Source organism: Choloepus didactylus, chromosome 3 (genome assembly GCF_015220235.1).
Source record: "Choloepus didactylus isolate mChoDid1 chromosome 3, mChoDid1.pri, whole genome shotgun sequence".
In the NCBI taxonomy this organism is placed as follows: Eukaryota; Metazoa; Chordata; class Mammalia; order Pilosa; family Megalonychidae; genus Choloepus; species Choloepus didactylus.
In genome coordinates, this window is record NC_051309.1 from 108,963,798 (window position 1) to 108,980,118 (window position 16,321).

The following is a 16,321-nucleotide window of genomic DNA, read 5'->3' on the forward strand; positions in this document are numbered from 1 at the left end:
GGACTGGAATCGGGGAGAAGAAGGACACGGCGGCGGGAGGGAAGAAACAGAGCCAGCTACGCTGCAGGAGCGAAGGGAGCAGTAGGTTGCGGTCACGTGTCTGGAGGAGGGGCTGAGAGGCTGGGGAAGGGCTTTTGGCAGCACCCCCTTCCCAAACCACCAGCGGAGCTCTGGAGACCTCATGAAGTCTCCTTGGGGCCTAGCGCTCCCTCTTGCTCTGGACCGGGCCCGCCAGCGTAAATCCACTGGCCACGAGCCTTCCTTCAGGGACCCGGCGACCTCCTCCTCGCCGCTTCCCCATCCCGGGCAGCTACTCCCTTCTGACAGGTGGCGCAAACCGGTCCTTGTGAGAGGATCCCGGGGGTCTGTCCGGTTTCTGCGCGAGGCATAGAATTCGCTAGCTTCTTCCCCCTAGGCGAGTCCCCAGCCACCGACCGATCACGACCTGCTGCTCCCACTGCGTTTTCGCTGTATTCCACCCCCTCTTTCTTCACCACTTTTGAATCCACCCCCGCTTAGTTTCACGGGAACAAACAGTGGAGCAACCGCACTTCACTGGTCTCAAGACCTTTTTGTCTACCTCACAGGAGGCCTGGGGGGTGAGACGGTATTCGTTAATCAAATCAGAAGGCATATTTTTTCTGGAGACTACACATCAGTGGATTGTACCTATAGCCTGATGTCTAAAGTTGATTAGTGAAACCTTAAAACTATTGTGTCAACTTTTTTTACACTTAACGTTTTGCTACATGACAAATATTCAGTAAATGCCAGTAGGGTAGCTAACATGATTCACAGTCAGTTACAGATGGTCCACGTAATCAATTGCAAATGGTGGGCTTAAAAAATAGTAATGTATACAAAGTACTATCATAACGCCAGCGACTTAAATCATCCAACTAATAAATTAATAACACCTGTGTACATCTCCAGGTGATTAGTAGTGACACTAATCTTTCACATTTACAGTGTTTAATAGTCTACTACGTTTTTAGACCTAATTGGATAGTTCAAAGAAAAGTTCAAAATAAATACTTTGAAGTACTTTGGATTGGCTGTCAATTTGAAAGAGTTTATAAAATTAGAGGAACTCCCTATTTCTGGGAAATAAATCCTAGAGAAGAGGTTCCCAACAATTTTGACCCTGAGGGTCCTTTTTATTATTTCTCCCCCTGGGAACCCAGTAGTTCTTATGGTGTCATCAATAGTGAGAGTTATTCCATTCCCCCAGTTCATTGATATGATGACAGTCGAAAGCTAAGGAACCCAAGTAGTAGTTAACTCGAGCTCCACCGAAGCTTCAGGAAATATCTCATAAGTCAACATTAATACCTTCTCCAGTTTAGAGATTACTGTAAATGTTTTTTATCATGAGAGACCCAACTAAAGGAATTTACTCTTGCATCACTGGATAGTAGTTGAGAGATTGAGCTCAGGAGCAGGTAGACTTGAATTCTGCTCTGCCTCTTCACAGTTACTAAACTGTTACTAAACTGTTACTAAACTTTGAAGCCTCTGCAAAATGATTATGGTAGCACCTGGTTTCACATGGTTATTGAAAGATTAAGGGAAAAGGTATGCAAGGTACACTGTAGCATGTGTTTGGCACACAGTAACTAGCACTCGGTAAATGATAACTGTTATCTTCTACTTTGGCTGCTGAGGAGGGATGAAATAAATCTTTAGAAGTATTTTTGACTCCAATTTTTTTTTTTTCCTGCGTGGTAAATTGTCTTCCTTGAATGTGGAATCAGCAAAGTTTGAAAACTACCCAAGGTACACTCAGCCAAATCATCCAACACTCAAATTAAAAACTGCAATAGGTTTAATAAATGCAACAGTTTTCCTCTTCCTAAGGTGAACAGGACAATAACAGTTTCTCCACTTTTCACAGCAGTTATGTGATGATTTCCTACTGTCTTACCTGTCCTGAAAAAAAAGCATGATGCAGAAATGTTAATCTTATCTCTCTAGTACATGTATTCATGCTAATACATGTATTTAATATAATCAGAGCTACATAATTCTTTTTCATAGCTGTACCCAATTAGCTACTTAATAAGTGCTCTCCAATCGCAAAAAGCTAAACTAGTATGAAGTAGATGGTCCTACTATTATTGCCACTTTCCTTAATAGCCTTTTTCTACCTCAGCCAGACTTTCTATAACCAATTACTGTCTCCTCTCAAACACCAGCGACTAGCACTGTTGTTACTCTTGACTTTTTGTGTAGAGAATTTGAGAGATCATCCCACACTTGGTAATCTCTAATTTCTCAAATACATCTTTCTTTAAACCCTTTTTTAAAGGTAAATGTGAAGAGACTTTCCAATTCTTTCAAGGATATTAGCCTTGACAGGCAGTGGCAGAATTTCTTCTCATGAGGAAATCCAAATTAGAATTTTGGTTCTCTGTACCTAGGGCATCCTAGAAAGAATGTGCCTTCAAGGACTAACTCAGTTGTCAATAACTGAGTTCCAGTATGGTATAATACAGAATATTTACCTAGAGTAAAAGAATTGGAATTGAGTCTGGCTCAGTCACACATTATTATTTATTAAATAGGGATTCATAGCACCAGATAAGCTGACCTCATAACATTGTAAAAGGGTTTTATGAAGTGTGAAGAATATATGGAGTGACATTTTAATTTTTGTGGCACAAAGGCTATAGTTCTCCCCAAATTCTACATGTAAATATGATGATGTGAACAGAAGCCCATGCTGTTTAACTCAGTGTTGATGAAGCCAATGTCATAGGTTTGAATTCCACATTGCTCATCTTTGCACTTTCCAGGATCAAAGATTACACCACGTAATTCACAAATTTATGGAATAGGTTACTGTCTTAGTTTGCCCAAGCTTCTATAATAAATGCCACATGATAGTTCGGCTTTAACAATGGGGATTTATTTTCTCATGCTTTTGGGCGCCGGAAGTCCATTAAGGTAGTGGCAGGATTTGCTTTTTTCAAAGTCTGTAGCACTCCGGCAACCCTCTGTCACTGGCTATTTCTCTCTCCCTATGTCTGCTTCACTGGTTTCCATTGACTTTTGGCTTCTGTTGATTTCTGGCTTCTTCCAACGTCTGCTTCTGAATTTCCTTTGCTTATAAGGACTTCAGCCACTTTGCATTAAGGCCCTCCCTCATTCGCTTTGGCCATACCTTAACAAAAAGCAACATCTTCAAAGGTTCTATATATAAATGGGTTCATAACCACAAGACCAGAGTTTAAGACTTGAACATGGCTTGGTGGGGTACATGATTCAATCCCAACAGTTACAATGAGGATCAGCCATATCCACTGCCATTTCAGGTAAAACAGTTTAAAGATCTTGGGACCAAACATCGCTTACAATAGAGCACTAATTTTTTTTTCCATATCCAATAGTCCTCAGAATTTTTGGTAATTTCCTGTTTTAAGATCGAGAATCAAAGTTCTTTTTTTCTCATATTATCTTTTCATTAACTCTTCTTTTTTTTCAATGGGTACACAGTTACTGTATTTGGAAAGTCATTCTCAGAAAGCATTTTACATACTATCTCAACTTTTTTCTTGCAAAAATCTCATGCTCATGTACAGGACTGGCATTGAGGAGTGAACTTGTAGCTGCAGGCATGTGATAAGTCCTGGGGTTGCCAAGGTCTGGACCTTTTTTTGTGTGTGTCCTTATTTGCATTAATTGTATTTTTTTCCCATTTACCAACCTATTATTAACACCTTGTAATAGTGACATAATTTTGCTCCAGTTCATGTTAGAACTTTATGTTTGTATAATTAACCACAGTCATTATCCACAATAAGTCTCACTCTGTTATATAGTCCCATGTTTTATTCTCTAGCTTTCCTTCTAGTTACATACATGACTTAGACTTCCCCTTTCAACCATACTCACACTCAGCACTTGTTAATTACACTTACAGTATTGTGCTACCATGACATCCATCTATTTGCAAACATTTACTATCAGCCATGTTTAAAATTTTCTACACCTTAAGCATCATCTGTCCATTCTCTGCCCTCTTTCTTCCTCTTGGTAACCTATACTCAGTATTTTAACTCTCAAAGTTTGCTCATTATAATTAATATTAGTGAGAACATAGAATATTTGTCCTTTTATGTCTAGCTTATTTCACTCAACATAATGTCCTCAAGGTTCATCCATGTTGTTGCATGCATCATGACTTCATTCCTTCTTACAGTGGCCTAATATTCCATCGTATGTATTACCACAGTTTGTTTTTGCAGTCATCAGTTGTTGGACACTCGGGCAATCATGAATAATGCCATTATGAATATCGGTGTGCAAATGTCTGTTCACATCCCTGCTTTCAGTTCTTCTGAGTATAAACCTAGTAACAGGATTACTGGTCTTACAGCAGTACTATGCTTAGCTTCCTGAGGAACTGCCAAACTGCCTTCCACAGAGGCTGCACCATTCTATATTCCCACCAGCAGTGAATAAGTATATCTATTTCTCCATATCCTGTCCAGCACTTCTAGTTTTGTGTTTTTAAAATAGTGGTCATTCTAGTAGGTATGAAATGATATCTTTTTTTTTAATTCAGTTCTATTGAGCTATATTCACATATCTTACAATCATCCATGATTTACAGGACCATCATATTGTTGTGCATTCATCACCGCAATCAGTTTTTGAACATTTTCCTTACACCAAAAAGAATAAAAATAACAACAACAAAAAAAAAGGTAAAAAAGAACACCCAAATCATTCCATCCCCCCCTTTCCAACCTATTTTTCATTTACTTTTTGTCCCCATTTTTCTACTCATCCATCCATACACTGGATAAAGGGAGTGTGAACCACAAGGGTTTCACAATCACACCATCACATCATGTAAGCTACATAGTTATACAATCGTCTTCCAAAATCAAGGCTACTGGGTTGCAGTTTGAAAGTTTCAGTTATTTCCTTCTGGCTATTCCAATACACTAAACCTTAAAAGGGATATCTATATAGTGCATAAGAATGCCCTCCAGAGTGACCTCTTGACTCCATTTGAAATCTCTCAGCCATTGAAACTTTATTTTGTTTCATTTTGCTTCCCCCTTTTGGTCAAGAAGATTTTCTCAATCCCACGATGCTGCGTCCAGGCTCACCCCTGGTTGTCATATCTTGCCTTGCCAGGGAGATTTACACCCTTGCGAGTCAGATGCCACGTAGGGGAGAGGGTACTGAGTTCACCTGCCAAATTGGCTTAGCTAGAGAGAGAGGGCCACGTCTGAGCAACAAAGAGGTTTTCTGGGGAAGATTCTTAGGCACAATTATAAGTAGGCTTAGCCTCTCCTTTGCAGTAACAAGCCTTATAAGGGCAAGCCCCAAGATCGAGGGCACGGCGTAACAAATTGTTAGCCCTCAATGTCTGTGAGAATATCAGCAATAACCCAGGTTGGGACGTCCAACATTTCTGCATTTTTCCTCAGCTCCTCAGGGGGCCCTTTAAATATATTTTTATTCTCTGCCCAAATTACTTTGTGATGTATTGCTATTTCACACTAACCTGTACAAACCTACCAGATCTCACTTCCTATGCAAATTTCCATGTAATTATGGTGTTTGAATAAACTGACTGTACAAGTTAAATTATTTAGTGTGCTGTAGAATATGTAGAAGATATATATCCTGTGCCAAATAAACATCTCTTCCATTCATCTCACACAGAAGTTGAAGTTTTAAAACACAGTCAAAATCGTCCTTTACTGTTTGGCCTGATTTGCGTTAGTCCTAACCAGATCTGCTTCATTCATATCTCTAATTAAAGTCTGGACTCTTTTTCAGCTTTTTTAACAGTTGCTGTATGCCTAATACTGACGTTCATAGCTGCCAAGCTCTAACTCTGAGTTTCAAGTGTCACACAGATACCCAAAGTTCCAGAGACTGACCAGATTATACACAAAGAGATCAGCATCTCAGAATTTGGAGACAGCCATTACAGTTCAGGAATAGATGTGACTGCTGTAAGAGCTTACAATTTAGGGACCATTATAATAAGTGTGCCCTGATAAGCTGTGCCCTAAGATTGAATTCTCAGAGTTTACACACTGTAGTTAGTCCATATTGGTGAGGCATTATAATGTTTTTCTTTTCGTTTCTGGCGTACTTCACTCAAAATGCTGTCCTCAAAATCCATTCACCTCGTTGCTTGTCTCACAGTTTCACTCCTTCTTGCAGTTGCTTAGTATTCCATTGTATGCATACACCACAGTTCACCATTCTGTTCCTCAGTCAGTGTGCCCGTAGGCCACCTCCATCCATTGCAAATCATGAATACTTCCTCCATAAACACCAGTGAGCAAATGTCCATTCATGTCCCTGCTCTCAGATCTTCCAAGTATACACTCCATAATGAGGTTGCAGGACCTTATGGCACCCACATGCTTATCTTCTTGTTGAACCACCACACTGTCCTTCAGATAGGCTACACCATTCTACTTCCCCACCAACAGTTAATAGGTACATCACACTCTCCACATTTTTTCCAGCACTTTTATCCCAATTTATATTTTTTCCTACAATTTTATAGAGACATATTCACATACCATACAATCATCCACAGTGTGCAATCAATTGTTCACAGTATCATCATATAGTCATTGTGGTTCTGATTTGCGTTTCCCTAATAGCCAGTGATATTGAGCATCTTTTCATGTGCTTTTTAGCCATTATATTTCCTCCTTGGAAACATGTCTATTCAAGTCTTTGGCCTATTGTTCATTTTGGTTGTTTGTCTTTTTATTGTTGCATTGTAGGATTTCTTTGTATGTTCTGGATATTAAACCTTTATGGGGTGTGTGTTTTCTAAATATATTTTCCCATTGAGTAGGCTTTTCACTTTCTGGACAAAGTCCTTTGAGGCACAAAAGTATTCAATTCTGAGGAGACTCCGTGTGCTGGTTTGAATGTATTGTGTCCCCCAAATGGCATTATCTTTGTGGTCTTGTGGGACAAACGTTTTGTTGCTGGTTAGATTTGCTTGGAATGTGCCCCACCCAGCTGTGGGTGGTGACTTTGGTGGGATACTCCCATGGAGGTGTGACCCCACCCATTCAGGGTGGGCCTTGATCAGTGGAGCCATATAAAACATGCTGACTCAAAGAGACTGAATGGAGTGCAGCTGTGAGTGACGGTTTGAAGAGGAGCAAGCTTGCTAGAGAGGAATGTCCTGGGAGAAAGCCATTTTGAAACCAGAACTTTGGAACAGACGCCAGCCACGTGCCTTCCCAGCTAACAGAGGTTTTCCGGACGCCATTTGCCATCCTCCAGTGAAGGTACCTGATTACTGATGTGTTACCTTGGACACTTTATGGCCTTAAGACTGTAACTGTATAGCCAAATAAACTCCCTTTTTATAAAAGCCAATCCATCTCTGGTGTTTTGCATTCTGCAGCATTAGCAAACTAGAACACTCCGTTTATCTATTTCTTCTTTCTTTGCTTGTGCTTTGAGTGTAAGGTTTCAGAAACCACCTCCTACCACAAGATTTTTAAGATGCTTCCCTGTATTTTCCTTTAGGAGTTTTATGGTACTAGGTCTAATGTTTAGGTCTTTGATCCATTTTGAGTTAATTTTTGTGTAAGATGTAAGATGTGAGATATCCAGCTCTCCCAGCACCATTTGCTGAAGAGACTGTTCTGTTCCAGTTGAGGCAACTTGGTCACTTTGTCAAAAATAAATTAACCATAGATGTGAGGGTCTGTTTTTGAACTCTCAGTTCAATTCAATTGATCAATATATCTATTCTTATGCCAGTACCAAGCTTCTTTGAGCACTGTAGCTTTGTAATATGTCTTAAAGTTAGGAAATGTGAGTCATCCATTTTTGTTTTTCTTTCTCAAGAGGTTTTGGCTATTTGGGGGCACCTTGCCCTTCCAAATAAATTTGATGTTTGGTTTTTCCACTTCTGCAAAGTAGGCTGTTGGAATTTTGATTGGTATTTTGTTTTTTAATCTGTAAATCAATTTTGGTAGAATTGACATCTTAACTATATTTAATTATCCAATCCAATAATACGGAATGTCCTTCCATTTCTTTAGATCTTCCTTGATTTTTTTTAACAATGTTTTGTAGTTTTCTGTGCATAGGTCTCTTACTTCCTTGGTTAAATTTATTCCAAGATCTTTGATTCTTTTAGTTGCCTTTGTAGATGGAATTTTTTCTTGATTTCCTCCTCAGATTTCTCCTTCCTGGTGTATAGAAACACTACTGATTTTTGCATGTTGATGTTGTATCCTGCCACTTTATTGAACTCATTTACTAGCTCTAGTAGTTTTGTTGTAGATTTTTCAGGACTTTCTGAATATAAAACCATGTCATCTGCAAACAGTCAAACTTCTATTTCTTTCTTTCCATTTTGGATGCCTTTTATTTCTTTTTCTTGCTGAATTCCTCTAGCTAGAACTTCCAGCACAATGTTAAATAACAATGGTGACAGGGGGCATACTTGTATTGTGCCAGAGCTTAGAGGGAAAGCTTTCAGTCTTTCACCATTGAGTATGATGTTAGCTGTGGGTTTTTCATATATGCCACTTATCACGTTGAGGGCGTTTTCTTCAATTTCTATCTTTTGAAGTGTTTTTATAAAGAAAGGTTGCTGGATTTTGTCATATGCCTTTTCCACATCAATTGAGATGGCATGGTTTTTCCCCTTCGATTTGTTAATGTTATGTATTTTATTAATTGATTTTCTCATGTTGAACCACCTTTACATGCCTGGGATAAAACCCACTTGGTCATGGTGTATAATTCTTTTAATGTGCATTTGGATTCGATTTGCTAATATTTTGTTGAGGATTTTTGCATCTATATTCATTATAGAAATTGGTCTGCAATTTTCTTTTCTTGTAGTATCTTTGTCTGGCTTTGGTATTAGGGTGATGTTGGCTTCATAGAATAAGATAGGTAGCCTTCCCTCCTCTTCAGTTTTTTTGGAAAAGTATGAGCATGATTGGCATTAATTCTTCTTGGAATGCTTGGTAGAATTCACCTGTGAAGGAATCTGGTCCTGGGCTTTAATTTTCTGGAAGGTTTTTGATGACTATTTCAACCTGTTTATTTCTGATTGATTTGTTGAGGCCTGCTATTTCTTCTAGAGTCAGTGCATGTTGTCTATGTTTTTCTAGGAAGTTGTCCATTTCATCTAGGAAGTTGTCCATTTCATTTGTTGGCATACAGATGTTCATAATATCATCTTATCTTTTTTATTTCTGTAGGGTCAGTAGTTATGTCCCCCCTTTCATTTTGTATTTTATTTATTTGCGTCTTTTCTCTTTTTAAATTTTGTCACTCTAGCTAAAGGTTTGTCAATTTTATTAATTTTCTCAAAGAACCAACTTCTAGTTTTGTTAATTCTCTGTATTGTTTTTTATTCTCAATTTAATTTATTTCTCCTCTAATCTCTGTTTTTTTTTTTTTTTTTTCCTTCTGTTTGTTTTGGGGTTAGTTTGCTGTTCTTTTAACTAGTTCCTCCAGATGTGCAGTTAGGGCTTCAATTTTAGCTCTTTTTTTAATGTAGGCACTTAGGGCAATACATTTCCCTCTTAGCACTGTTTTTGCTGCATCCCATAAGTTTTGATACTTTGTGTTCTCATTTTCACTTGTCTCCAGATATTTACTGATTTCTCTTGTATTTTTTTCTTTGACCCACTGATTGTTTAAGAGTGTGTTGTTTAGCCTCCATAAATTTATGCAATGTCCAGCTTCTTTTCATTATGATCAGAGAAAGTGTCTTGTATAATTTCAACATTTAAATTTATTGAGACCTGTTTTATGACCCAACATGTGATTCATTCTAGAGAATGATCCATGAGCACTTGAGAAGAATGTATACCCTGCTGTTGTAGGGTGCAATGTTCTGTAAATATCTGTTAGGTCTAGTTCATGTATCATGTTATTCAAGTTCTCTGTTTCCTTATTAATCCTCTGTCTAGGTGGTCTATCTATTGATGAGAGTGTTTGATTGAAGTTTCCAACTATTTTTGTAGAGATGTCTATTTTCCCCTTCAATGTCACCAGTGTTTGCCTCAAGTATTTTGAGGCACCCTGGTTAGGTGCATAAATATTAATGGTTGTTATTTCTTTTTGTTGGATTGCCCCTTTTATTAAAATAATAGTGTCCTACTTTATCTCCTTTAACAGTTTTGCATTTAAAGTCTATTTTGTCTGATATTAGTATAGCTACCTCCACTCTTTTCTGGTTGCTTTTTGCATGGAATATATTTTTCCAAGCTTTCACTTTCAACCCTTTTGTGTCCTTGGGTCTAAAATGAGTCTTTTGCCAAACACCACTTTGTCTAGTTTATGGATGGATGTGTAGAAAAGTAGGGGAGGGAAACAGACAGACAAAGGTACCCAGTGTTCTTTTTTACTTCAATTGCTCTTTTTCACTCTAATTATTATTCTTGTTATTTTTGTGTGTGTGCTAATGAAGGTGTCAGGGATTTATTTAGGTGATGAATGTACAACTATGTAATGGTACTGTAAACAATCGAAAGTACAATTTGTTTTGTATGACTGCGTGGTATGTGAATATATCTCAATAAAATGATGATTTAAAAAAAAAAAAAAAAAAAAAAAATAAAATGAGTCTTTTGTAGACAGCATATACATGGATCATTTTTATCCCTTCATCCAGTCTATGTCTTTTGATTGTGGAGTTTAACCATTAACATTCAGTGTTATTACTGTAAAGGCAGTACATTCTTCAACCATTTTATCCTTTGGCTTTTATATGTCATATCTTATTTTTGTCTCTTTTTTACCCTTTTAGTTACCCTTACTGATATTCCTTAATTCTACACTCTCCTCCAGACCTCTCTCTCCTGTCTTTTCCTTTCAGCATGTAGCAATGCATTTAGTGTTTCTTGTAGGGAAAATCTCTTATGAACTCTCTCAGTTTCTATTTATCTGTGAATATTTTAAACTCACCCTCATTTTTGAAAGACATTTTTGCCAGGTAAAGAATTCTTGCCTGACAGTTTTTCTCTTTCAATATCTTAAATATATTTCGCCTCCATGGTTTCTGATGAGAAATTGGGACTTAGTCTTATTGAGCTTCCCTTGTATGTGATGAATCACTTTTCCCTTGCTGCTTTTAGAATTCTCTCTTTGTCTTTGGCATTTGACATCCTGATTAATAACTGTCTTGGAGTAGGTCTATTCAGATGTATTATGTTTGGAGTACATTGTACTTCTTGGGACTGTATGTTGATGTGTTTCATAAAAGTTGGGAAATTTTTGACCATTATTACCTCTAATATTCTTTCTGCCCCCTTTCCTCCCTCTTCTTCTGGAACACCCATGGCATGTATATTTCTGCATTTCTGCTGTCATTCAATTCCCTGAGAGTCTTCTCAAATTTTTCCATTCTTTTTCCTCTCTGCTCTTTTGTCTGTAAGATTTCAGATGGTCTATCCCATAGTTCACTGTTCCTTTCTTCTGCCTCTACAAGTTTGTTGTTGTATGTCTCTGCTGTATTATCTCTTCTATTGTGACTTTCATTGCCATAAGTTGTTAATTTTTTTTGCATGCTTTTGAATCTTTATATTCTCCCAGTGTCATCTTTATATCCTTTATATCTCTTTTGCTGTATTTTCCTTCAATTCCTTGACTTGATTTAGATTTGTTTGAACATCATTTATTAGTTGTTATAACTCCTGTGTCTCATCTGAAGTTTTAATTTGTTCCTTTGACTGGGCCATATCTTCCTGTTTCTTAGTATGGCTTGTGTGTTTTTGCTGGTATCTAGGTATCTGATTTTCTTGATGAGTTTATTCTGGAGGTCAGTTTTTCTCTCTTGCCCAGGGTTTAATTGTTGATTGGTTTCATGCTATAGTTCTTCGTTGACACTTGGTTCAACTTAACCTAGACCTTTAACTAATCAGAAAGTTTTCAGCTCTTATTAATCTGAGTCTTGCCCTGAATATATGTTACAATTTTTTAGATTGCACTATTTGCGCAATTGTTTCACCCCTTGGAGAAAACTTACTTTTTCCTCTTTCTCCTCTGGGAATGTTGATCTGTTCTGTATTTTTGTTTGTTTGTTTGTTTTTTGTTTTTTGTCTCTATATGTTTTTTTAAAAAATTCAATTTTATTGAGCCATATTCACATACCATACAGTAATCCATGGTGTACAATCAGTTGTTCACAGTACCATTATATAGTTGTACATTCATCACCATAATTTTTGAATATTTTGATTACCACACACAAAAAAGAATAAGAATAAAAGGAAAAGTACACCCCAAACATCCCATACCCCCATCCCTCCCTATTATTCATTTACTTTTTGTCCTCATTTTTCTAGTCATCTGTCCATACACTGGATAAAAGGAGTGGGAGCCACGAAGTTTTCACCATCACATGGTCACACAGTGCAAGCTATATAGTTATATGATCATCTTCAAGAATAAAGGCTACTGGGTTGCAGTTCAACAGTTTCAGGCATTTCCTTCTAGCTATTCCAATACACTAAAAACTAAAAAGGGATATCTATATAATGCATAAAAATAACCTCCAGAATCACCTTCAGAATAACCTCTCAACTCTATTTGAGATCTCTCAGCCACTGAAACTTTATTTTGTTTCATCTCTCTTCCCCTTTTGGTCCATGAATGCTTTCTCAATCCCATGATGCCAGGGCCAAACTTATCCCCACAAGTCATGTCCCATGTTTCCATGGAGATTTACACCCCTAGGTGTCATGTCCCACATACAAGGATGGCAGTGAGTTTACCTGCATAGTTGGCTTTGAGAGAGGCCACATCTGAGCAACAAAAGAGGTTCTCTGGGGGTGACTCTTAGGCACAATTATAAGTAAGCTTAGCCTCTCCTTTGCAGTAACAAGCTTCATAAGGGCCAGCCCCAATATTGAGGGCTCAGCCTTCTAAATTGGTAGTCCCCAATGCTTGTGAGAATATCATAAATTCCCCATGTGGGGAGGTTTAATATTTCTGTATTTTCCCCAATCTCTCAAGGGGGCTTTGAAGATATATTTTTATTCTCTGGCAAATTACTCTGAGACGTATTGGAGTTTCACACTAACCTATATAAACCAACCAGATTTCAGTCCCTATTCAACATTATATGTAATTATGTTGTTTGAATAAATTGACTATACAAGTTAAATTATATAGTGTGTTACAAAAAATATAGACTTTGTACCTAATAAACATTTCTTCTTTTGGTCTCACACAGAAGTTGAAGTTTTAAAAACTCCACCAATATCATGTTTTACCCTTTAGTCTGATTTACCTTAATCCTAACTAAGTCCATTTCATTCATATCTCTAATTGAAGTCTGATCCCTTTTTTTTCAGACTCTTTAACATTTGCTGTATGGAGTAATGCTGACATGCATAGCTGCTAGGACTCTGGCTCTGAGTCTCAGGTGTCACAGAGATACCCAAAGTTCCAGGGACCAACCAGATTATATACAAAGAGCTCAGCATCTCAGAATTTAGAAACAGCCATTACAACTCAGAAACAGATGTAACTGCTGTCAGAGCTTACAATCTATGAACCTTTACAATAAGCCTTCCCCTGATAACCTATGCCCTCAGACTCAATTCTCAGAGGTTGCACATTATAGTTCATCCATATTAGTGAGGCATTATAATGTGTTTCTTTTCATTTCTGGTTTATTTTACTCAAAATACTGTCCTCAATGTCCATTCACCTCACAACTTCACTTCTTCTTGTAGCAGGTCTATATTCCATTGTGTGTATACATCACAGCTTGCCATTCTATTTATCAGTTGATGTATCCTTAAGCCACTTCCATCCACTGCAAATTGTGAATACTGACACACTAACCTCCACTGTGCAAATATCCATTCATGTCCCTCTTTTCAGTTCTTCCAAGTACATATGCAATAAGTGAGTTTCAGGACCACATGGCAACCCCACGCTTAGCTTCCTGTGGAACCACCACACTGACCTCCAAATGGGCTGCACCATTCTACTTCCCCACCAAAGGTGATTAGGTACACCCCTCTCTCCACATTTTCTACACCACTTGTATCCCTATGTTTATTTTTTAGAAAGTTTTATTTACACACCATAAATCCCATCCTATGCAAACAATCATTGGTTCCCTGTTTAATCACATAGTTATGCCTTCACAACCATTATCTATATAAGGACATTGCCATCTCTTCTACAAAGAAAAAGGAGGAGGTGAAAAAAAAAGGAAAAAGAAAAAAGATGACAACTAAAAAGTAATAAAAGAAAAAATAAAATTGAAACAAAATACAATTAAAAAGTCAGACAACCTCAATGCCAAGAATCCCATACCCCTCCCTTATGTCTCCCTCTTATAGACATTTAGTTTTGTTACATTGCCTTTGTTACAATTAATGGAAGCATATTACAATGTTACTGTAAATTAGTCTCTAGTTTGCATTGATTGTATATTTTCCCTGATACCACCCCATTTTTAACACCTTGCAAAGTTGACATTCATTTGTGCTCCCTCCTATAAAAACATTCTTATATTTGTACCATAATCACAATCACTGACCCCTCTAGGTTTCACTAAGTGATACAGTCCCAACCTTAATCTTCTATCTTTCCTCCTGGTGTCCTCCATGCCCCTAACCTTCCTCTTTCAACCATACTCACAGTCATCTTTGTTTGGTGTACTTAGAGTATTGTGCTACCATCATCCAATATTGTGCTCCAAATCTCTCTCTCCCATCTTTTCCTATCTCTCCATAGTGCTCCCTTTAGTATTTCCTGTAGAGAAGGTATCTTGTTCACAAACTCAGTGTCTATTGGTTTGAGATTATTTTAAACTCTCCCTCATTTTTGAAGGACGATTTTGCCAGATATAGAACTCTTGTTTGGCAATTTTCCTCTTTTAGTATCTTAAATATATCATGCCAGTGCTTTCTTGCCTCCATGATTTCTACTGAAAAATCCACATATAGTCTTATCAACCATCCCTTGCATGTGATGGATTGCTTTACTCTTGCTGCTTTCAGAATTCTACCCTTGTGTTTCACATTTGATAATCTGATTATTAAATGTCTTGGCTTAGGTCTATTCAGATCTATTCTTTTTGGGGTATGCTGTACTTCTTGGATCTGTAATTTTATGTCTTTCATAAGAGAAGGTATATTTTCAGTGATTATTTCCTCCATTATTGTTTCTGCCACTGTTCCAGTTTGCTAATGCTGCCATTATGCAAAATACCAGAAATGGATTGACTTTTATAAAGGGGGTTTATTTGGCTACAAATTTACAGTCTGAAGGCCACAAAAATCACCACAGAAAGGCCAGTGGCATCTGGAAAACCTCTGCTGGCTAGGAAGACATGTGGCTGGCATCTGCTGATCCCAGGTTGTGATCCAGCTCCTGTGATTTCTTCAAAATGTTGCTCTTGGGGTGTTTTGTCCTCTCTTAGCTTCTCCAGAGCAAACACTGGGCTAGCATCTCCAAAGTGTCAGCAAAAGCCTGCTTTCAGTGGCCATTTACAAATGTCTCTCTGAGATGCTCTCCAAAATGTCCCTCTCAGCTGCTTTCCAAAATGTCCCTCTCAGTTGCTCTGAGGTCCTTCTGTTTGTGAGCTCTTTTATAGGACTCCAGTGATTAAATTAATACCCACCCTGGGTCCATATCTCCATGGAAATTATCCAATCAAAGGTTTCACTCACAGTTGATTAGGTCATATCTCCATGGAAACACTCAATCAAAGGATTCCAACCTAATCAACACTAATACATCTCCCCCCACAAGATTGCATTGAAGAACATGGCCTTTTGGGGGACACATTACATCCAAACCAGCACAGCCCCTTTTCCCTTCTCTTCTCCTTTGGGGACACCCATGACATGTATATTCATGCACTTCATGTTGTCATTCAATTCCCTGAGATGCATCTCATATTTTTTCCTTCTTTTTCCTATCTGTTCCTTTGTGGAAAGGATTTCAGATGGTCTGTACTCCAGCTGATGACTCTTTCTTCTGCCTCTTCAAATCTGCTGTTGTATGTCTCCATTGTGTTTTTCATCTCTTGTATAGTGCCTTTCATTCCCGTAAGTTCTGCCAATTGTTTTTTCAAACTTTTGAGTTCTTTATGTTCACCCAATGTCTTCTTTATATCCTTCATCTCTTTTGCCATTTCTTCCCTCAACTCATTGATTTTATTTTTGAATTGATTTAGTATATTTGTTTGAAGATCTTTAATTAGTTGTTTCAACTCCTGTATCTCATTTGAAGTGTAAGTTTCCCCTTTGACTGGGCCATATCTTCTTTTTTTCTAATGTGATTTGTAATTTTTCGTTGTCTAGGCATCTGGTTTCCT

General features: G+C 37.8%; 1 protein-coding gene across 2 annotated transcripts in view; it reads left to right on the plus strand.

The window, feature by feature from the left end:
- LOC119529698 (secretory immunoglobulin A-binding protein EsiB-like) overlaps positions 1–16,321 on the plus strand; it is an 86,700-nt gene that overhangs the window by 4,283 nt on the left and 66,096 nt on the right. The window contains exon 1 of one of the 2 annotated variants that reach the window (XM_037830332.1): positions 13–81. The exons of the other annotated variant lie outside the window; for it this stretch is intronic. The gene's annotated coding sequence lies outside the window, so the exon portion shown is untranslated. Of the gene's footprint in view, positions 1–12; positions 82–16,321 lie in introns of those variants that run through there. 2 annotated transcript variants of the gene reach the window in all.